The sequence below is a fragment of the Tachypleus tridentatus genome, chromosome 8 (genome assembly GCF_004210375.1).
Source record: "Tachypleus tridentatus isolate NWPU-2018 chromosome 8, ASM421037v1, whole genome shotgun sequence".
NCBI lineage: Eukaryota > Metazoa > Arthropoda > Merostomata > Xiphosura > Limulidae > Tachypleus > Tachypleus tridentatus.
In genome coordinates this window covers 76,814,405-76,839,914 of record NC_134832.1, presented here as the reverse complement: position 1 = coordinate 76,839,914, position 25,510 = coordinate 76,814,405, and the positions used below count along the sequence as shown (strand labels likewise).

Below are 25,510 nucleotides of genomic sequence, written 5' to 3'. Positions count from 1 at the left end.
TACACTGCAAAATCAGGGACGGCGAAATTCAAACTAATAAAATACAAATATACAATATCTTACCCCCTTCAAAGATGTTGAAAATTGTAAGAAATATTTGAGTAACGATTTTAATACAGTAATATAAGTTATACGTTTAAATATAATATTATTACGATCTTCAGAGAAAAAGTAAAAATAAAATAGATGAAACTCACAGATATTCCTTATCATAATACATTTTAGTACTTCATTCATATTTCATACATTTTCCTTTTTGTTTTGACGTCATGCTATTGAATAATAAACAGACAGTTGGAATGTTTTATATAATTATGTATATCATATGTATTCTAAGATCATATACAAAAGTGTCGTAAAACATGCTATTTTATTTAATATATTTTTTTACCGAAGGAGAACAGAGTGCTCCTAAACTCGACTATTCACAAAATATATTTGTTTTGTAGAGGACTTCCAAGGTTCGAATAAGTAAGGAGAATAAAACAGAACTTGTTGGAAATCCATCATTGTAAATTGTCAATTAGTTGTTAAGCACAAAGCTACGCAATAGGTTATCTGTGCTGTATACCACCACCGGTATCAAAACCCGATTTTTAACATTATAAGCCTTCATACTTACTTCTAAGCCATTGGGAAGGTGTGTAATTGTAAATTATCATACAATTTGCATAAAGTTACAGAAAGGGCTATCTATACATAGCCATCCTGAATTTTACACTAATGGATAAAAAGAAGGAGCTAGTCAGTCCACCCACGCTAACTCTTGTCTGACTGAATAGTGGAATTTGACCATCACTTTCATGGCAAACCATCAGGTGACATCCAGTTCACAGTTTTAATTACTAATACTACTATTTCGTTTAACAATTTATTTTTTAAGCATAAGTTGTTCGAATGTTCTAATATCATTTGGAAATAGTTCTCGTATGGTTTGATAAATACCCATTCTGATTTAAATTAAGAAATGGCTGCTTTGCACCTGTGTTTTAACGCTAATACGATCAAGTGAAGAATGTTCCTCTGTGCAACAGCGTAAAAACCGGGGTCTTATCTAAGTGTAATTTTAATAAAATTTTAGAAATTTTAATAACAACAAAATAATTTTCAGCGTTATAAACTACATGTTTTCATAGACATGTAAACATTGCACGTTTTAATTCATACTACCTCAACTAGTGTATTGATTTTGACGATGAAAATAGTCGATTATTCCAGAAAGACTTGAATCATTTTCTGTATGTACGGAAAATATTGAGGGATTTCAGAACGCAATAACGACATAAATATTTATATGTATTACAACTGGCCAATAGTGAGCAATAGATTTGTTTAAAAATACATAAATTTGGTAACACAGTTCATATTTGTTTTTCACTTCCTTCATCTGGTGGTTTAGCGGTAAGCTTTAGAACTAGTGGCAGTAAAATTCAGAATTCGATCCTAGTTGTTTGTTTTCTTTTTAATTTCGCGTAAAGCTACACGAGAACTACCTGCGCTACCCTTCCCTAATTTAGCAGTGTAAGACTAGAGGGAAGGTAGTTAGTCATCACCACCCACCGCTAACATTTGGGCTACTCTTTTACCAACGAATAGTGGAATTGACTGTAACATTATAACGCCCCCACGGCTGAAAGGGCGAGCATATTTGGTCTGACGAGGATTCGAACCCGCGACTCTCGGATTACGAGTCGAGTGCTTTAATCATTTGGCCGTGCCGGGTCCGTTTAATAATTAAGTAAGTTGAAAAATTCACATTGTGTGTATCGTTCAATTGTTGACGTCATCTTTCTCTACACCTTCATGAATCACATCTACAGAACACACACTTAGGTTCAATCACGTTAACTCGATACACCTCAACATTAAGTTCATCTGTGAACAGGAAAAACTAACGAAATAGCATTTCTTAACATCAAAACCACTAGAACTGATACACAATTCAAAACAGAAATCCACAGAAAAATCACCCATACTGGATGATACATTCCCTGGGACTCAGCACATGAAACAAAACAAAAACTCAACCAATTAAGGAACCAAATAAACACAGCCACAAAACTATGTTCATCTGATAAAATTAACGATGAAATAAACAAAATAAAACAATACTTCATCAACATCAACAAATTTCCTCAAAAAACCGTGAGAAAAATTATATGCACACACCTAGATCAACAACAAACAAACAACAATAAATCCAAAGATACAACAAACTACAAAACCTTATACTGCTGCATACCATATGTTCCTGACATCAGCGAAAAAATAACCAACATTTGGAAGAAACTTATAACAAAACACAATATTCCAGTAAACACAAAATGTATTCAAACACTAGGTAAAAGACTATAAAGTCCATACTATGTAAAAATTACAGTGACAAACACAACACCAACATAATTTATAAAATACAAAGCAACAACTGCCACGACTTCTATACTGTAGAAACAAGCAGTAAAATGGAAACTAGATTCAAAGAACACACAAAGAAACATCTTCACACGTTTTTAAACATTGCAAATCAAATAAACACAACACAACCATAGAAAACTCCCAGATACTAAGTAGGAAAACATATAAAAACAAACGTAAAATCAAAGAAGCCCTACTTATACAGTAATTCAAACCAAAATTAAACCAATATAAATGAACACCTTTATATTATACTAATTAATAAACTAAAATCCAACTGCAACGACCCCTACAATCCCTCACCAGTTTATACTCTTGTTTCTAAGACTTGTGTCCAGCAACGGTCAGTTACAAACTCTCTTTGTTAACCTGAAGATGACCTAGGAAGGTCGAAACGTTGTTCTCTGCTTATCAATAAAAGTGTTAATACCCATACCAGCTGTTCTGAGATACATATCTATAATATATTTGGATAAAATTATGAAGGATTGACAAAGTTTTATCGGGTAACTTTTTATATTCTGATACGTCACTAACTCGGTAGATCGACTATAGTTTGTAGTGGAAGCTGCCAAGCAGAGGAGTAACGTGTTCACAAGGCAAGAAATTACCGATAAGACGTGAAAATGTACCAGTGTATCAGAAATTTTCAACATTATTCAAAACTACCCTCTTAAGAGTATGTGTTGTCAGGTTAGACTTATCTGGAAGTTTCTAGCACTGAAGCATAGGTGCGGATATAGGTGACCCGTAATCTCACTTAAAGTAATTAGTTCACACATTTTTTCAATAATCTCTTGTCATCTATGCAATGAAAATAAACAGAGGCTTTAATGTTATTTTTATAAACTGGAAACTCAACAGTTTTCTATGCTTCCAAGTATATAAAATATATACATTATTGTAGTCTTCATCTCCTAAAACTGTGTGTTTACTTACTGTTAAAAAAACACACCACCTTCTTTTAAAGCTGATAAGCATGTGTTGTTGATTTTTTATCATGTTTAAAGGTCGTCTCAGAAACTTCTACAATATTATCTCAAATCAGTTTCATTTTGTATCTTAAGAAGTTGAATAAAGATTAACTTAAAGCAAACCAATAAAAATATGTTTTAAACTAACAATTCGAAGATTCCGAGGATATTGGCAGACTTATTGACGTAATAATCAGTGGTAGTATACATAAATTATGTGGAAGATAAGCTGAAGAGCCACAATCAGTGATGTGGTTGACGTCAACAAAACTGGTACATACTTTTGTAGGATTAGTTCAACACATGTGGTACATTCTCCATTATATTTCTAGTAACAACTTCTCCGTACCAATATGTAGAATAAATCTGTTAAATAATTTTCTCAATGACAGTTTAGAGCCAAAGGAATAGCTAACTTAGAATATGAGTAGGTCAAGAATGTTGATCTCTAGACATTAATAAACATTGTAAGGAAGACACTCCGTAATCCCAGTAGGTAAATGAATCACACATTGCAGTGTATGAACTGGGTTACTACTTTAAAAACTTTAATTTAAAAACCATTCCATCCCATCTGACCTTCTGTTGTTCTTTCCAAAATGTAAACCATTGTTTGACAAAAATCTCTGAATGTGTGTTCGTTTATAAATGCCGAACCGCTAGGCCGGTTTTCACCAAACCTTTAAGCCTATGTTACTATGTTACTCTGGAGGTTTATGAGTTATTTACATACGTTCAAATGGTATGTAAGGGAGAGGCATAGGGATCAGTGTTCGGATCTGATTTTCTATCTCATTCTTCAGGTGCTCTTGTGATTTACTGAAAGGATGTGCTAGTTAATATTTATAAAATACCATCTTCAAAGTCGTCATATATCATAAAAGCTGCGTAATATGTTGTATAAAGAACACTCTAAAGACAGACAATAGATTATTGTTGAGCGAATAGAAAATATTTATTATTTCAGTTAATTTTCAGAATATTTTTCAAACACATTTGGTGTAGGATTGAGTTTGTTTTTCACGAACTTTCAACATACTTCAAATATTCCGATCCCTGTCTAGATCCGCGTAGAGTTTCAAGTGCACTATTTGTGGATCTGGTTCTCATATGGGTTATAATATTTTAAAGTACATCTTTAAATTACCTTTTTATGGATTCCCTTTAAATCATATTTGTCTGTGGTTCTGGTTTCCTAACTACGTTTTTGTGATTTAAAACACACCTGTAAGTGTTCCCAGTTTCCGTTAAGGTTACAGTATATTAAAATACACATTTAACTGTTCCTTCTTCACGCTTAAATTACCAGAAAGGGTCCCTGCTTATTTTTATTTTCATTTTAAACACACCATTTAACCCAGTTGATCAGCGGCAAGGCTGAAGACATATAATGCTAAAAATCAGGTTTTGATACCCTTGGTGGACACAACACAGATATCTCATTGTGTCACTTTGTGCTTAACTGCAAATACACACTCTTCTATTTAGGCCAGGTACTTACGTTGTTTTATTAATTTCATATAGAGGTGTATGTGCTCTTATTTGTGCAGAGAACATATCATCATCATGTATAACACCGGTTCCTGCACAAACTCTTTCAGCTTCGAGTTGAGATACATGGAGCTATGATTCCTGTACGCAATGCATTAATACTAAAGACACACGCATACAAGATCCTGGTTTGCAGAGTTGGTTATATTAAGTTCAAATGCTTTTCTAAGTTGCATTTTGATATTTCATAGATTTTACACTTATAAACAAGTTTGTTTAAAGTTTTCGTTTTTGCTTTGAATCTAACAGCGTGAAACACATTTTTGTGTGGCATTGGTCTTTGTTAGAGTTTTGTGAACTTAAAGCACTTGTATGTGGCTCTTGTTCTTCCTTAAGTTCTTGTATCGTAAACGTTTTTATATGCGGCTCTAGAAACAAATTGGTATATGATATTTAGATACAATAGAAACTTAAGCATGGGTGTAGATGACCTTCATTCCTGATAAAGTTCTTACAGTTTTAGTCGAGTAGGGTCGAGTAATTTTGTTTTAACTTTTAGATATCTTATATCTGCTTAATTAGACATTATGCGTGAACAATATGTTCCTAATTGTGAATTGTTAGACGTTATGTGTGAACAATATGTTCCTACTTGTGAATTGTTAGAGGTTATGTGTGAACAATATGTTCCTAATTGTGAATTGTTAGACGTTATGCGTGAACAATATGTTCCTAATTGTGAATTGTTAGACGTTATGTGTGAACAATATGTTCCTAATTGTGAATTATTAGACGTTATGTGTGAACAAAATGTTCGTAATTGTGAATTATTAGACGTTATGTGTGAACAAAATGTTCGTAATTGTGAATTATTAGACGTTATGTGTGAACAATATGTTCCTAATTGTGAATTATTAGACGTTATGTGTGAACAAAATGTTCGTAATTGTGAATTATTAGACGTCATGTGTGAACAAAATGTTCGTAATTGTGAATTATTAGACGTTATGTGTGAACAAAATGTTCGTAACTGTGAACTATTAGACGATATGTGTGAACAGTATGTTCGTAATTGTGAACTATTAGACGATATGTGTGAACAGTATGTTCGTAATTGTGACCTATTAGACGTTATGTGTGAACAGTATGTTCCTAATTGTGAATTATTAGACGTTATGTGTGAACAAAATGTACCTAATTGTGAATTATTAGACGCTATGTGGGAACAAAATGTTCCTAATTGTGAATTAAACTTAATTCTATACAGACAAAATCAGAGTTAGTGCAGATGTGTCTGCTTCTGTACGTAGCCAGCACAGTATATACTCTTTTTCACAATATTTGTAGTGCGGGGCATATGCAGAAATAGAAAGGCTCACTTATTTTGTGAGTCTAGTCTCCTACTGTAGGTAGTGTGGCATTCTGGAATGTGCTGGCAAAACTTGAACTTTAATAGCTATGGAACAATATCGATTCTTTAATCATATTTATCTTGGTGGTGGTTTCGTGAGTTTTTTAAAAGTGCCTTTAATGACCTCAAATACAGAGAAGTCGATCTCCTACAAGAAATAAAAATATATCACGTGCTACTAATGTAGTTCCTCAATAAAGTGTAGTCTTTGTTTCAATTAAAACAATTGTGTTTAGTCTTTATTTCTTTTTGGCTGAACGTGGACTATTAACATTTAATTTTCATCTTCAATATTTAATTTAATTTAATTTCTACTTGAAACTACCATATAGTTAGCAAATTATCTAGAAATCAGTGATACAGCTAGAAAGTTATAGAAAATGACCAGCACAATACTTTTGTTTAAAGAGATTAGGTAGAAAGTGTTTGAGCATATAATAATCTTTAGGAAAAAATCAAAGTAATAATTCACTTCATCACCATGAAATATTTCTTTTATCTATCATTATAAAAATCTTGTTCCATCCTTTCAGACAATGTAATATGGTGCTACCTCCTACTTACATTTTATCGTACATGTATATAGTTTTGATTCGTACGTAGATTCTTTGAACACACATGACAAATGTGTCCAGTTCTGGTTCTTACATAGTCTCCATCAGTTCAAAAAACACTCATGTGTGATTCTGGTTGCTGTTATATATACATTTTCAATTTAAATCTTAACATATGAATTCAAAGTCATGATTCACACAGTAAGATTTTTATGTCTCTCTAGGTGGTAGAGAAATGATTATTTAATAATTTATTGTCAGAAAGTTAAAACCACAAAACACAAACATTATTCACTAAACTTGTTTATTCAAGATGAATTCAGGACCTTAAGTTAAATAATGAAACATAATAAAGTACTGAAAGGAATTTATGTCCTTTAAAGAGGTATTAAGTCAATATTTGTCTAAAAAGAAATGGCTCATGTATTACTAAGGACTAATGGCCGACATTTATCAGACTTCTTAAACAAATTAATTTCGGGACCGAGAAGGAAGTAGTAAAAATTAACATGATAATAAACAACATTCTCAAAAAATGTAGATATTGATTTGTAGCAATCTCTTTTCAATTAATCTGATTGTGGAAATTCTGTGAAGTAGAAAATGGTTCTTTTGCAAAATGTTATTTACATCAAAATATTATTTCCAAATAGTAATTTGAGTTCAATTTCTTTTTTTAAATAAATTATACTTGCATGTAATGTCCTGTTTACGAAGGAGTTAATATTCCGCAAGAAAGTTAAGCTATAATCAAAACCGAAAATAATTTAATATACATTCGGTCTGTCAGTTTTCTCCAAGTTTTCACACAAAGAACTGAGAATATACATATTTGGACCTCTAAAGAAACTGAGTAACTCGACTGCATATGTTAAGAACACAGTAACTGCGAAGTATCTAATACTCTATGCCAAATGTAGGGCTACTCTTTTACTTGTGAATAATAGAACTAAACGTTACCTTATAATGCTCCCATGACGAGCATATTTGGTGGGACAGGGATTCGAACTCGCAGCCTTCAGATTGCGAGTTAAGTGCTTTAACCACCTGGCCATGTCATGAAACAAAGGAAGTATTTTATGGTTTTGTTGTATTGAATATAATGAATGTTATATGGTAAAACGTTTTCATCTTATTTTGAACACATTTGTAGAAATTTTGCATTAATACATAAAAATAGCAATTCCTAAATAAAAAATGATATGACGACAGATATGTCAATTTACATATAATTTAAATCTTATTAATTAAAATTGTAATAAACTATTTCTATAAATTATATGAGTTCGTGTAAATTTCCGAACGTGAGTAAATGATTTTCACTCCCTGTATTAAGAAAAAATGAAGATTTATTTTCGATGTTACCGCCATCTCTTTTTATTATTCATATACACAAATACCTTTCAATTCAATGTCAATATTTTTAGTAAAAATAGTCCAGATCCATATTATAAAATACCCCAAAACATGCTTGTATCATTATGTTAAACCTTCAGTGTGCCAGAGTTAAGTTTACGTATATCAATACTAAAAGCTGGGGCTCGATTCCCCGCGACACGCAGAGTGCAGATTATGTAGCTTTGCTCTAAAACAAACAAGCCGCTATGACAAGCAGGAATGCACGTTACTACCTGTAACTTGCTAAATATACAACAGTAATTATGTGTGTCAGATACGTAAAGAATCTTTTAACCATTTGTAAGCTATTGTCTTCAATATTCCTGGTTGTTGTTTTTTTATATTCTTTGATGTTATCAAATGATTCTGATAATTTAATAAGAGACTAGTTTGTAGGTACAGCGATCAAGTATTAGATTGTAAAGATATAGGAGGTCACGCAATAAAACCCTTGCATTCAGAGAGCAGTGTGACCTGTTTAGTTCTGAGATCATATTGTTTGTTGGCAAGCCTAATTTCTGGTTCTTTCAAAGAGAACTTGAAGCCAGGTCAGGATTTGTGGGCGCAGTTGGCGCCGCTGTATAAGGTGTGTCGTTGGGTCTAGATTTAAGCTCCCCAGGTAGTAAGTTTACGTATTCAAACGAATAGAACAGAACAATGTTAAGATTTTTAAACAGAAAGAAAAAGGAACTGACACTCTGCTGAGGTTAAGGTATGCTAAAGAATATGAAAGGATATTATGATAGTTAGCTAGTGATAACATCATATTAAATATAAAATATGAAGCATGGTATGTTAAAGATACGGTAAGGCAGTAAACGTTTATTTCAAATAGCCTGATTTACGGACTTGGATTTGGTTACAGGCAGCAACTATATTTATTTTCATTCAACTCGTAGTGCTAAAACGTATATAACAGCTAACGCTTACATATATTATGGTAGTTGAAATTTTCATATTATAATCAGCGTAGAATTTCTAATATACTTTGTATTGTAAGTCTTGTCTATTGGCTTTCAGGATTGAATTAAAGATTATTATTATAGCAATTAGATAAACCATACCAGTGATTCGATGCAATTGGCTTTCGAAAGTACCATTTATTAGTCTTCGGTTTAAAGATTAGTCCTCAGATTTTTCTTGCTTTATGAGCGTAAACAGAATAAACTAGCTTATATGTCCATGATAAAAAATATAAGTATTTTAAAGCCCCATACGTGGGGCAATTTACGATAAGTTTCGTTTTCGAAAGTTTAAGCAGTTCAACTGGTAAACTTACTTTAAAATATCAAGATGTTCATAGATGATGATCTTCTAGGAACATATGATTTTTCAAGCTGCATTTTTTTTCCAAAACATTTGTTATGTACAACTGAGAATTAAACTAATATTTGCCAATAATGTTATTTTATTAACGAAATACTAAAATATTAGGAAAATGTTTTGTTTGTTTATTTTTGAAATTTGCACAAAGCTACTCGAGGGCTATCTGTGCTAGCCGTCCCTAATTTAGTAGTGTAAAACTAGAGGGAAGGCAGCTAGTCATCACCACCCACTGCCAACTCTTGGGCTACTCTTTTACTAACGAAAAGTGGGATTGACCGCCACATTATAACGCCCCCACGGCTGGGAGGGCGAGCATGTTTAGCGCGACTCGGATGCGAACCCGCGCCCCTCAGATTACGAGCGCATGCCTTATCGCGCTCGGCCATGCCAGGCCTATTAGGAAAATGAGAATATAAAATAAATAGTTAAGTAAGTAGTTGTTCTAATTGTTACAATTAATAACAAAAACAACAAAATAAACTAAGTAACAGGATACATTATGACAAAAGAGTCCTGAATATTTTCATTTTGAGGAAAAATCGGGAATTTGTTTTTTCAGGGACATGCTTGTTCCCCGCGGGTATAGCAGTAAGTCTTCGGATTTACAACACTAAAATCAGGAGTTCGATTCCCCTCGGTGAACTCAGAAAATAGCCCAATGTGGTTTTGTACACAGGGACATGATCCAAACCCTAAGTATGGCCTCGTCATTCGTACCCTAGAAAAAGATGATTCAGTGCCTATAATTACCAGTTTTTCATGTCACCATTTTAGCTTTTAAATATATGACCTAGTGCTTTAAGTTGACATTAGTTATTCATTCAACCGTCATCGCTCCTTAAGACAAGACAAAGTGCCTCGAGTTATGCCAGTTTCTTAATGCTATCGTCATTGCTTCTAGAGACAGAAAGAGGCTTTGATAATTTGCATATCCAGCACGTAATATAATGAACGAATGTTTGTAATTTTGGGAAATCCTTTTATAAAATTTTTTACTTGTTTAACTATTTTGCGTATTGACGATTAATTTCAGTTAAAGACGAATGATATTTTTTATGTTGTTTCTACTTCATTTATTTAACAAACAATTGGTAACTCAACGTCATGGTTGTTATTTCGCCAATAGCTTAATATTTCCCTCATCTCTTATCCTTGTAATATTCTTGCATTTCGCTCGGAAAACATTTTCGTATTATTCGTTCGTTATCTGATCTAAAATCCTTTTTCAGCCCTCATTTCTATACATTTACCAATTCTGTTCAAAAACTTACTTATCTTTGAGTGCTTGTTAAAGTATCATTGGCACCTTTTACCGTTAACTTTTGAGCAACTGGTGTATTATCGTGATCGTATCCACACTTGTAACACCTCAGATAATACGTTATTTTTCGTTTGCACGTTAGCCTTGAATCGAAGCTCATTTTCATCTCAAACACTCAGCAACCCCTCACAGGTTTCATAAAAGGTTCTAGAATGGTGAATGTTCTATAGATAATGTATTATAACAATACCGTAAAAAATCACTCAACTGACGAAAATAAATCATAACTTCTTTTGATGTTATCCAACTATAAATGGGCACACATCTTTGGATTTCTCATAAAATAATGCATATTCCTGTAGAGTTTAAAAAAACAACAACAACACTAAGTATCAGACATGTTTCCTTCGAAGTGCCCTCCCATTTCTTCTGTTATTTAACTAGGAATTACTTGGTAAAACATTGTAAAGCAATGATAGTCAAAAGTGTAATATTAGTATTTAGTTCTACTGCAAAATAGAATTTTATCCATGAAATGAAGAATTTGAAAACTGGCTTAGTATTCTTATGGAAAATTCATGAAAATGAAACTTTGTAATAATGACTTTGTGTGTGTAGGTAAGGACAGGAATGGGATCGCACCACCATTTAAATTACTTGTATATAAGTATAAAACATATTTAATACGTGTTACAACAGCCTAAACCACCACGAAAAAATAAAGAAAATTTTCTTCGTAGTATACTTTGACCTCTGATACGGTTTCGTCATAAATTCCATTTTCTTTCCAAAGGTGGCGCATCGTGATAGAATTCCACCTATTCCTCTGATGTCAAAAAATTATACAAGTTATGTAATTTATCTTCTATTAATCTGTCAGAGGTTTTCCAAGCTTTGTGTTTGATAACACTAGTACAAGACTATACAAAACAACGAAATAAATTTTAAGATAATGATTGCTTCGTAACACGAAAATTATTTAATATCCTTATAAACTGGGACAGCATTTTTAAAGGTATTATCGCTATCGTATTTTATTATGTAAGGTGTAAATTGTGTCACTTGGTACTTGTTGTATTTCAGTTTAAAGTTATGAACTTTTCGTGTCCAATACATGTAATTCTCTTTCGGATTTACTATCCTAGGCATCGCCAGATGGTTAAGACACTCGATTCGTAATCCGAGGGTCGCGGGGTCAAATCCTTGTCACACCAAATACGATCGCTCTTCCAGCCGTGGGGACGTTATAGTGTAACGGGCAATCCCACTATTCATTGGTAAAAGAGTAGCCCAAGCGTTGGCGGTGGGTGGTGATGACTAGCTGCCTTACCCCTAATCTTACACTGCCAAATTAGGGACGGTTACTGCAGATAACCCTCGTGTAGCTTTGCGCGAAATTCAAAAACAAACAAACTATCCTAGGTTCCGTAATTGTTGTAATTTGTTCACTGTACGAACCATTAGAAAAAAATTGCTTTCGGACTTCCGTGGAACGATATGCTTAATCTTTCTTTCGTACTGGGTATTATATCTGATACATATTAGCCTGAAAACATCTTCTACGTAAGTACCAGTAACATTAACATTTATTTGATTTACTTACTAACAATAAAAGTGTTTTGAACAGATTTTCTGGTTGAATAATTAATATGAATTAATGAGTAGTAACAACGAAAAAATATTTTTGAAGTTTCTTTATAAATATAGAACTACTTTCTGAATAAAATACATTTAAAGCAACGTAATATAACTATAATCAACAATTGTTTACTGGTTTATCTGTTAAACAAAGCTACATAATGGGTTATCTTTGTTCTATTCACGCAGAGTCGATGGGGCATTTAATAATTATACATACATATGTTTTTAAACTAATTCTTCAAAGTAATCATAATGACTTAGGAGAACGATTTGCTGTGGTGTTTTTTCTTTTGGTTTGTAGTTAAGCATAAAACTACACGACGGGCTATCTGTGCTCTGCCTACCACACGTATCTACACGCGATTTCTAGTAGTATAAGTCTGCAGACATACCGCTGTGCAACTGGGAGTTAGGAGAACGACCTTAAAACTTAAATCCAACATAAATGTATATATTTATGAATTAATCACTGTCTAAATGCTGTGCTAAATGATGTAGTTTAAAAGAAATATGAAATAGGAAAGTTTAAATCGGATGGCGTTAATTTACTGGCTTTCAAATATGTGATGATCGATTGTGACGTAGATAAGGTAGAAAAATGTCGAACTTTAGACTCAACACTTTAGAGACAGTGGATTTGCCTAAATTAAAAATATTTTAAGTGTGCCATCTATCTTTAACGTTGTGTGCCATATCTATCAGATAGATCTACATGTTTATATTGTATTCAAGGCTTTCATATAGAGAAGGGCGTCTCCTCCTGGGATTTCTTTAGCTTCGGCCCGGCATCGCTAGGTAGTTAGGGCGTTCGACTCGAAATTTGAAGGTCGCGATGATTCGAATCCCCGTGACACCAAACATGCTCGCCCATTTAGCCGTTATAACGCAACGGTCAAACCCACTATTCGTTTATAAAAGATTATTCCAAAAGTTGGCGGTGGTGACTAGATGCCTTCCCTCTAGCCTTTCACTGTCAAATTAGGGACGGCTCGCGCGTATCGCCTAAGTGTAGCTTTGCGCGAAATTCAAAAACAAACAAACTTTAGTTTTCGGCTCACGTCGTTAAGAGGTCTAAATAAATGAAACAATCAGGTTTCTAGACGGATAAAGGATGAGAAACTGCATCAGACTGCCGCTAGTTGTTGTACTCAAAACAAACATTTTATTGTAAATATACGTGTAGAAAAAACTGCAATTCACGTATTAAGTTGTTTTTTGGGTTACTTGAACCAAATTATTTATTACTTGATTAAAGCCACAAAATGTTTTGTGGCTAATCAAAGTTGTGCAGACTTAACATGTACGTTTGAACTTTTTATAGTAAATAATAGAAACATTACTTCCAACCTCTGTTTGGCATCTACGCACCAAGTAATCAGTTTTGATGCATGCTTTAAAGAGGTAGTCTTAATGATAAATGATCAAAAGTACTTTATTATGCGGGAATCCGTTGAAGAAAACCTGAATTATGGACAAGAAAAGACAAAAACTGGGTTATTCCGTCAATCATAATTGTTGATGAATTGTTTTTACAAACTGTGAAATATTAAAAAGGCTACTGAATTATTCAGATATGGCGCTATTTTAACTGGTGAAAAACTTTCCACAATGTTTGATAACAGAATAAGGTTTAAGTAAAGTGTATTGTTTGTCTCACATGATTTGTTCCCAAGTCTGTCGTAATTACGACATGACGAAAGTTTCCTCGAGTAAAATTGCATATCAGTCAAAAATACACATTTCAAGTGTAGGTAATACATTTTGAAAAACATTAAACAACTAAACAATTTCTTAACTAGAATTTGCTCCGGAATAAAATTATCCAAGATTTTTGTTTTATTGCCATGATCGTAATCATTACATTAAATAGAAGCAAAGTCGTTCTCTGTCGATTTTGTGATCATGCAGCAAAAATAGATTAACTACGTCTTATACGTATACGAATGCAAGACCAATAGTGCAGGGGTTCGAAACTGTTACTGTAACTGATTTGAATGATTTTCTCGAAAAAAAAAAGAAGAAACACATGATCAGGTGTAATGTATGTACCAACAGCAGTAAGTTCTTACGAGTTCGACTTTCTAAATCCTGGAGAGACAAAACAACAAATTTTAAAGGCAGTCAAATTTCTGTTGGGTGTTTCATGTTAGAAAAGTCATAAATTTTAAAAACCGATGGGCACTAGTTACATGCGTATAGGCATGGCATTTTGTAAATGTTGTGTTTGGCATACTGCGTCGCTGTAAAACTGATAATTATTAAATTTGCATCGTCCTTTATTGGTCCATTATTAGTGGTTAGTAAGAAGTGAACATAATATTAATAGCCTTGATTAAGGCTCTCTAATGTGATACCTAGAACTGAAGACTTCCAGTGAGCCATTCAGGGTTTAGAGCTACCAAGCTATCATCAAATTAATATTATTTCGGGAAGTGGCAATAATTATTCATGACAAAGTTTGTTTCTTGTTAAGCACATAGCTACAGAATTGGTTATCTTTATTCTGTCCACCACGTGTATCAAACCCTGGCTTTTAATGTGGTAAGTTCGCTGCAATTCTAGTGGGCTGTTAACAACAACTAACCTGACTTATTTTTTTATAGAAGACTAATTAGAAATCAATTTCAAGTTTTCATCACAACTAGGCGCCTATATAGAAATTTTTGAGGGGCGGGAGTCAGTGTTTAAAAGAGTCACATACATAAGAATAATACTGTACTTGTGATTTTAAAATGTATATTTCTGATATAAAAATCTGAAACGGAGATAGAAGTTTTATGGAGGAAATTCAATAGTTCGATCAATAGCTAACATTTAAAATATAAGTTTTTCACACTATGCTTGTTTTAAATTTCCGCTTGTTATCCTTCTGAATGATTTAATTTTTTTAGGGTTCTGCTCGGTGATGTTTAGGTATAAGATGCTGATAAATCTTCGAAGTAAAATAATTCTTCCAATTAAACAGATTATTTACGCTCTCCCCCACACTTATTGTCAGCAATTAAAATTTAATTTATATTTTTGAAAGCAATTTACAGTTACTTGTTGTGTAATATAAGGAAATTCAGATGTTATTTTTATTTAAAAATAACTGAGTAATTTTGTTGTTTTTTTCTCAGAATGATTGAACTGCAAATGAAAACAATTATAAAAGAAAAACAGATTAATTTAAGGTAATAAAGTAACGTATTCTATTGGTTAATCAGCAGATAATTTGAAAGGATTTTATGTATCTAAAGAAGTAAGTACGGAGTATAAGACGAGCTGATTTCAGTATCGATTTGATTGCTAGGTTTTTTATCATTATTATCACACTTCACGTCCCCCGCTAGTATAGTGGTATGTCTGAGGATTTACAACGCTAAAATCAGGGGTTCGATTCCCCTCGGTGGGCTCAGCAGATAGCCCGATGTGGTTTTGCTATAAGAAAACCACATAAACATACTTTATTCATTGAAAAGTAATTTGAAAACAGTATTGCTTGCTGGGTTGTGTTTTGAATTCGCGCAAAGCTACACGAGGGCTATCTGAGCCATCCATCCTTAATCAAGCAGTATAAGACTTGAGGGATGGCAGCTCGTCATCACCACCCACCGCCAACTCTTTGGCTATTCTTTTACTTACGAATAGTGAGTTACATTATAACACATTCACGGCTGAAAGGGCGAGCATGTTTGGCGTGACGAGGATTCGAACGCGTAGTATCAAGTTATTCCACCAGAGGACGTGTCGTTAGGAATGCGTTACTAGGCCACCATGACAAAGTAGAGAACGCTACTCGTTATCACTGATCACAAAGAAGAGAACGCGTTTATGGGCCGCCATAATAGGCGTTCCTGACTAATGCAATACCTGTCGTAACAAGAATGTAAAGAATTAGTATTATGCGTCTTAAAAAGGACTGATTTAAAAATACCATAGAAACAGAATGATCAGGTCTATTTCGCAATAACTGGCTAGCTAGTCTGATGACCAAGTGATGACAACAGTTTATAGTTTGTTATCTACATACCTAACATCAGTTACTATAATACTATTATAATACTAATATTCACTTTTATAGATCGCTAAATAAATTCAATTAGTCTGTAATTATAATACACAAAATATTTAATAATGAACTCTACATATGCACGTTATACTTTGGTTACTGAACTTTAGATGTTCTTTACACAACGTTTAAATGATTAATTTATTACTCAGTATTGATCATTTCTGAAACAATCAGTGTTTCAGGCTGCTTAGAATAAAATGAAATTTCTATTTAAATGTGAAACATTTGTATTTATGGGAAACTTTTATTTTTAACATTAATTTATTTTAAATTAATTTGTCCTTAAAAGGACGCTTAACACTAATTCGTTAAATCAGTTATGTTTAATTCATTCTGAAAAGAACGCTTAACATTACTTTATTAGATAATTAAATCGTCATACAAGAACACTTAATGCTAATTCACCAGTTAATTAAATATCTTGTAATAAAAGTACTAAATCTTACACAATACTGCACAACAAAGTTTTTGCTTCTCTAACACTCTTGGGTGTTTCTTATAGATTTTTGGCTGAAATAAGAAGTCAATTGAATACCCTAGTCTGCTTTCAGCAATGAGGCCCGTGTCACGTGATGACAGTCTTCTAATTCCGAAACCACCAGAGGAATGGACCTTAGACGAACCAGATGAAGAAGCTGCAATGCAGGGAACTGGCAGTGACATTGATCCGGATTTTGAACCGTGCTCCTCAGGCGATCCACATCTCATAACACAGTCAGAATTAAACGATCTTGTCAGAGATTTGGGTCTGTCAAAAGCAAATCCAAATTGCTGGGTTCAAGACTGCAGGAATGGTGCTTGCTGTCACCAGGTATGAAAATTTCTGTTTTTTAAAGCCGCCAAGATGATATAACCAAATTCTTTGCACAAGTTGACAGTCTCTGTTTCTGTGTTGACATCGAAGGATTGGCGTTTCTTTACTGTTAAGCCTCAAGGCTGTTCTGTTACACAATGACAACGTTCACCCTTGTATACCTGTTGGCTACGCAGCACACATGAAAGAAACCTACAAGAAGATGTAAATGTTGCTGAGGCACATCCAGTACAGTAAGTACAACTGGAATATCTGTGGAGATTTGAAAGTCATTGATCTGTTACCGGGACTGTAGCTCGGCTATACAAAGTACTGTTGTTTCATCTGTGAATGGGACAGTCGTGCCAAAGAGTCACATTATTCTAGACAGAGCCTGGCACTCCGTAAAAAGTTAGTTCTAGGACAGAAAAATGTAACGCATGAACTGCTTGTCGACCTGGAAATTTTTTTTGCCTCCTCTTTACATAAAATTGAGACTTATGAAGAATTTCGTGAAAGCAATGAACAAAGAAGGCGAAGGTTTTTGTTATTTAAGACAGATGTTCCTAAGAATAACTGAGGCCAAGATCAAAGAGGGCATTTTTGTTGGCCCTCAGATCAGACATGTTATGAGTGACAAGCGGTTCAAAGATCTGTTAGTTGGGCCGAAAAAGATTGCCTGGAAAGCCTTCAAAGACGTTGTTGACAGTTTTCTTGGCAATTACAGAGCCCCACATTACATTCAGCTGGTAGACAAACTGCTCAAAGCATACAATACAATGAAGTGCAACATGTCACTCAAGATTCATTTCCTCCACTCACACTTGGACTTCTTCCCCGAAAATCTCAGTGCTGTTAGTGACTAACACGGTGAAAGGTTTCACCATGACATTGCTACAATGGAAAAACGATATCAGGGCAACTGGAATCCGTCCATGCTTGCTGACTACTGTTGGACACTAGAACGTGATGCACCAGACATTGAATACAAACGAAAATCAGGAGCAAAACACTTTTAATTATGTTGAACATAATAGCATATTAGAAACATAAATGCAATTAAATGCGTTATTGCCGGTAAACAGTTAACTGTCTATTTCTCAGAGTTCCTACGTGATGAAGCAAAACCAAAACTATATTTGTGCATATTCACCAGGTACCTGTCACAATCAGCAAAAACTTTTCAGGAAGCAAAACTTTTCAAAAAAATTGTTGTGCAGTGCAATCTGACGCATACGTTACTTTGTCTCATGTTTTCCAAAGATGGTGTCTTAAAAAAGGGCATTATATTTCCTTATCATTAAATAATCCTACATGAAAGTACAATAATTAAAACTTACTCAATGAAGTGAGTAAAGATTTTCAGTTATAAACTATTACCTTTCCTGGTTCAACCTACTGTCAGACTGTATCTGTCGGCTTAGAACAAAAGATCGATTCTACTCAGATATGAGATGTCGTTATTATTTTAATTATGTCATGTTTAGAAACATTTTTTCTACATATTAGATTAATATTTTAAATTATTGACAATAGTTAGTTTGTTTAATAGATTTTGTTTATTTAATCATTTCCATCAGGATTGCCCCCCAGTGGCTCAGCAGTATGTCTGTGGACTTACAACGCTAAAAACCGGGTTTCGATACCCATGGTGGGCAGAGCACAAATAGCTCATAATGTAGCTTTGTGCTTAATTCAAAACAACAAAAACAACAACCATCAGGATTTATTAAAATTACGCCTAGAACATTCAATTGTCTTAAATATCTTGGAGAACATCAATCACCATGTTAACTATCCAAAAAACCATACTCTTTCACCATTGTGACCAACCTGTTTCTTTTTGTCACAAAGTACTAAACAACTTATTTCTGGTTTACTAACAATAAAAATTAATTTATTTCTCAAATATTTTCCAGTTATCGATGTTTTTATAAAGTGTCATTTAGATTTGTACTTATTGAAGCTATTTTTGAAGAGTACTGACGAAAGGTAGAAAAGGTACATGTATGATGGATTTGTTATAGTAGATGTAAAAAGATATAAACAACACTTATCATATAAAGAATTTCTGTTGAAACAAAGAGAGAGATCTGGTGACGAACAAGTCCGATATTCTAAATACATAATTCGGTATAGAAATTACTAATATTCTGTCAAGGATCCTGTAGAAACAAAAACACAGATCAGATGATGAACCAATAAGATGTAAAAACTTAATTGAGCAGCCAAATGGTTAAGTTTTATTCAAGTATCTAAAGTTTACCAATGAATCATTATTATTTAATAAACGTAACATGTGTGTATTTACTTCATATGCATGTTTAAATATTTATTTTAAAATGTTTGTTCCTATTTTGCTAAACCTCACAATCAACTAAGGTGTTCAGTGAACATACGGGCTGCCGTTAGGTGAACTCGGTGAAAAGGGTAATTATGAAAGTAACTGCGCGGATTTCTTTTATTGAAGATATGTATTTATCTTCTCACAATATAAGAAAAGAAGAAACTTGAATGGTTCTTTTGTTCGGTAAGATAGCTTTCTAACCTTCTAATAAATACTAATTAGACACACCGACACATTGTACATGAATCAGCTGGATCGTACTCAAACTGACTTCTTGAGGGTCCATTCTAGTCATTGGCCTTAAAAATGATTCTACGAATATAAAAATAGCATTGCTTATACGAGTACTTTTATGTTAAGAGTTTATTCACATTTTTATCGACTATGTATTTAAAAAATGGCAAAAACAAATATGAAAGTAGATGTATTCTCGCAGGTTCTCCGAAAATGTTTTGTTTCGAGAGTAAATAAAACCAAATTTAAGAGTGAGAAATATTTTTATTTCTTGACTTTGGGGTACATATGCCATGATATGTTGTAAACTACAGATTGCATAATTCTTCTCATGATGTATTGTATGTGTACGTTTTACTGATGTCATGACTGTACAATTTGCAGTGTTAAGTGTCCTTTATATGGTGTTATTTTAGTGTTTACTGACAGGCAGACAACATATTACTGCATAGTGGTGCGAGAAGTTCAAACAAATTAATTACGTTTTCAGTGCAACTGAACTTTTTCTTTAAGCGCAAACGACATTCCAGAGGCAAATATACGTAAAAGACTTAAGTGGAATAATAGTTATAAGAATTAACTAATTTCTATAAAAATTAAAATAAAAAATCAAATAACAACAAGAAATGGTAGGAAATAGAAAAAGTAATAATGTGGCGCAATATATAGAAAATCATACAAATATAGAGAAATTTAAGTAAGATTAATACTGTTAATGTAAAGTAAGTTTATTAATGAATTTAGTTTTGAAAATATTCTCAGAGACTTGCGAAGATCAACAGTCTCGGAACCGCGCTTGGAGTGTGGAGGATGACAGCTTTAATTATGTAAATATTGTAGTTTTTCCTTTGGTTTTCGGTACAAATCAGAATGTAGAACACCATCTTTTAATGTTAGGTTTAGATCTAAGAAATTTATTTGGGTAGTAGAGTAACATAGAGTAAAGTTCATAAAGTGTGGAAGCCGTTAGCATATCTGTAACAGCACAGTAATAAACCTTTGTTTCCTACCCAAATGAAAAATAAAATACGGTATTACATTAACTCAAGAACAGTTTGAGCTATGACCATCACTGTGAAGTTATGAGCAAAACACTATCGCCCAACAAGGTGACAACGCTAAAAATACACCACAAGAATCTGCATTGAGAGAATTACCTAAACCCAATTCTACTTGTGTTCCACTGGTTATTACCTATCACCCAAAACTAAAAAAACTTACCTCAGCTCCTGAAGAAACACGTTTACTTCCTTCAACTTAACGATCGACTAAAATCCATTTTTATGGAAGTTTATGTCGTTTCTCTTAGAAAAAAAAAAAAGAACTTTGCATTCATACTTAGTCCATGTTAAAGTAAACTTTAAGTCGACACCAGGTTGAAGCTATTGTTTCCTATTGATGCAGGAAACGGACAAATTTTCGATAAAAACAAATGAAAACAGTTCAAAATCACTAAAGCTGCTCTAAAAACATTATTATTTACTTAATCTAATGTCGAAAATGCAGCTTCCAATAGCAGATTAAATAAAAAAATTACACGGAAATGTTTTAATAACCACAAATGAACAATCAAAACAAACAAAGAACTTCCGGTTGCAAAACACTTTAACATACCTGGACACTCTTTTGGAGATATTAAACTGACGGATACAAAGACAAATATAACTTTTAACAAAAACAGGAAAATTAAAAAATCTTACTGAATATCGCTGTTAAATAGTGTGATGACAAATAGCATTATTCTAGATCCCAGGATTATTGACCTTTATAAGTCTCTGAAAAATATTTTCATAAAAAAAATCATCATTAAACTTACTTTACATTATTAGTGTTTTTCTTCATCTTTTAATTTCTCTATATTTGTATAATTTCCTATATATTTTTTATTTCCTACCACCTTTTGTCGTTATTTTATTTTATTTATTTTATACTTATAGAAGTTAGTTAACAATTCTTATAACTATTATCCTACTTAAGACAAAATAACCCAAAATCTTCGATTTCCAGAATGACTTTCCTATTAACCATTCTAGGCTTAGTGTTAAAGATGGTATTATAACTTTACGAATATTCTCCATTGTCTTTTATTTTATTGTTAACATGCATTTCTCTCAAGATATTAATTTAATTAATAACATTTGTACATATAAATAAAAGAATAGTTGCATCAATACTTCTCGCTGTAAACTATTTTTTTTAAAATAAGTTTCTTTGTCTCTTAGGTAAAATAAATCATGAATTGAGGAATTGAGTTTGATAAGTTGTTTTGTTTTGTAGTCATGTTCCGCTTCTGTTATGTTTTTACGTTGAGTCTCCTCAGTGTGTATTTATATAGAATTATTTACTATGTTAATGATGTGGTTGTTCATGTCTGAGTCGTCTGGCGTTTTGAATGTTTCTTGAAGCTCCTCTTTAAATAACACTATATTTCTGGTACAAAGAGCTAATTTAAACTTTATATTACTGTTACTTATTATGACTAAGCGATTACATCGTGTACTACCCGGAAATATACAGTGGATTTAAGTTTAAACTGATATTAGTGATGAAAGTAATTGTAACATATTTTCACTGAAACAAAAATGACAAAAGAACACGTTAATGGGTTGGTCACTTTCTGGCTTGGTATCGTAGCGATAATTTCTTGCCTTACTTGTTGTGTACAGAAACAAATTTAAATATGAGTGAGACAATCGTCTTCAAAAGCGAAATTTTCGATCATTGCTGATTTTTTAACATGAATATATGTAGTATGCCTATTGAGTACCTTGGCCACATATAGAATCTAACGACTGTATGATAAGAGAAGCAATGGAAGTAGAATATGAGTAATGCTAATAATAAAAATAAAATAATAAAATTCAGAAATGTTAATAACAGTAAGAATACCTTTAAAAATTATAACAGTAAAATGAAAAGTAACTTAAGTAACACTAACAGTAAAAATAACAATTTAAGTAATTTTAACAACAGCGTAGCACCTTTAACAATTATAGCTATAAGAATAGTAATTATTAAAAGCTTGTGATCAAACATTATCTTATCTACAGATCATAATTAATCATATTTTAACAAGTAACTTAAAAGCTAATGAGGCTCATCCTGTATAACAATTAACTAAGACAACGTAATGGGGTAAGTCATTTCCATAGAAAACTAAAGCTTGTGATGAGTAGAACGAATTGTTGACTTCGATCTGTGTTAACAATATTTTGGGTAAGTTAAACACTAATAATAAAGTGTAGATTAGAATAACGATATCAGCGAAAATAAATATTAAAATGTCAACAATGTAAATAGCTACTTATGCAATAGTGTCAATGAAAGTTCATCTTTATGCTAAGCTAACAATAAAATTCTTTTCACACTGAAAAACACCATTCATATATAAATGTGAAGAGCAACAATATTTTTTTTCCATAACGGAACGAATACAGAAAGGGAAACGTGACCGTGAAAACCCTCCAGCGTAGGTATGCTTTTTAACTAGATGATTAATACCATCTACCCCTTGTAATTACCATAACACTGTGTTCGCTTATCTATTAGATGGTAGGAAGTTGAAAATTAAACCGTGACATAAAGTATGTCTATAATATTGCAATGCCAAAGTGTAAATGCGTCTTAAATTTGCAGTAAAAGAGCACACACACACAAACATATATTAATAGTTGCACATGTGAACGATACAGTAACGATTATTATTTATACCAAGAAGTTGCACAATAGGTGATAAATGATATGTGCCTATTTATTTGTTTCCTTGTTTGTACCTTGAAGAAGCTCGTGATTAACCAACTTTAAACATGTAGTTGAGTGTTTTATAATCTCGAAACAGAGTAGTTTGTTGAGAAAATGTCAAGATCTGCCAATATAACTATAGACTTACACCTGTAGTAACATGCAACTCCCATGAAAATATAACGACAGACTTTCACCCATGAAAATATCTCGGACATGTTCATAGACGTAGGTTTCATTAAAAAGCCTTAGGTTTAATATTTGAATATTTTCAATAGCGTATACCAAAAGGATATTTATATTTTCAGAAAATGAGGTTTTCAGCGACTATTCGGTAAGTTATAAAACATTTTAGTAAAGCGGTTACTAATTAGATACAGTTGTGCCATTGGTTTATTGAAGTATATATATCATGGATTACTGATTAGAGCTACCAGTGTTATATAATGAACGTATTTTTCAACAATTCAAAATCAGTGATCATTTAAACAGTTTGTTATTGGCAGAAGAAACAAGTAAAAGAATTAAACCTTACAAGATTGTCCCCTTTCGAAGATCTTACAAATTGCAAGATAAATAAAAATGTTGAAAGGCTAAACTGGGACACATTTACCATGTCTTATGCTTTTGACTTTCAATTATTGTCTTTGACGAAAAGACATGGCATCACCCATAATTTCAAAAAAACCAAAACAAAGTATACAGAACTACGAATATGGAATACATACTGCCAACTTTGTATTTTAAAAGAAATTTGCATTTTTAGTTTTAATATTTTTTATACATTTGCGCCATGTTTCGACGAAAAATAATATGGTAGGTGTATAGCAACGTAGCAAGACTTTTGGATAGACAAATGGATAGAAATAGCAACGGAATTATGTTTGAAGTTAAAATATAAAGATAAGGATTACATACGGTGTGTTTTAAGGTTGAGTAACTACAAACCTTCAATGATGATGTCTATGTGTAATTAAGATTTTTTCAGGTCCATAAGGATTCGGATATTTGCGACAACTCTTCATCAGGAAATCTAAAAGCTGAGTTCGACGATCTATTTGATGAAGGGCTTTTAAAGTGTTCGAACAGTTACTCATTAGAATAAACGTATTTACAGGTGAATTTCTGTTTAGTCTAGAAATCTTCATTTCCTTCTTTCTCATGTACTTTGTGACATATCATCTTGTTTATGAGTACCTCCATGGACTCCACTTTGTACTGAAATGACTTCATGCAATCAATATTCTTAAAGAATAGGATTCAATTCAAAAACTTTGAAATCAATTTCAGGTGTTTAAAAACACATTTATGTATAACTTTCTCAACCTTATTGGTGGTAAATCTTAATACCACCTACGTGAATATTTATATGTTCCAGCCAACGTAATGTTTTTGTTTGTTTTTTTATAAATAAGTAGGCACAGAAGACAGGTGCGAGTTAATTGCGGTAAAGTCGAAGTCAATGCCTTTCTTTTTCTACTTAAACATATGTACATATTTCAAGGACTTACAAAATGTTAATGTCATTAATTTAACCTTGCTTGGTTTAACCAGAAAAGAAACAAAATAACTGAGAAATAAAATTATTTTTAAGAGTATAAATGTTTACTGTCTACCCAAGAAAATCTGGTGTGATTAACCACTCTCAGAGTTTGGTTTGTTTTAAATTTCGCGCAAAGCTACACGAGGGCTATCTGCGCTAGCCATCCCTAATTTTGCAGTGTAAGACTAGAGGTAAGGCAGCTAGTTATCACCACCCACCGCCAACTCTTGGGCTACTCTTTTGCCAACGAAAAGTGGAATTTACCTCACATTATAACGCCCTAACGGCTGAAAAGGCAAGGATGTTTGGTTAACGGGGATTCGAATC

The 25,510-nt window shown here is 32.8% G+C and overlaps 1 long non-coding RNA gene across 1 annotated transcript in view; it reads left to right on the top strand.

Moving 5' to 3' along the window:
- Positions 1-8,824: 8,824 nt before the first annotated feature.
- The window catches only part of LOC143224179 (uncharacterized), a 35,088-nt gene continuing 18,402 nt past the window's right edge, over positions 8,825-25,510 (top strand). Inside the window, exons 1-2 of the long non-coding RNA XR_013013252.1 lie at positions 8,825-8,955; positions 17,028-17,336. This is a non-coding gene — a long non-coding RNA (uncharacterized LOC143224179). The remainder of the gene's footprint in view (positions 8,956-17,027; positions 17,337-25,510) is intronic.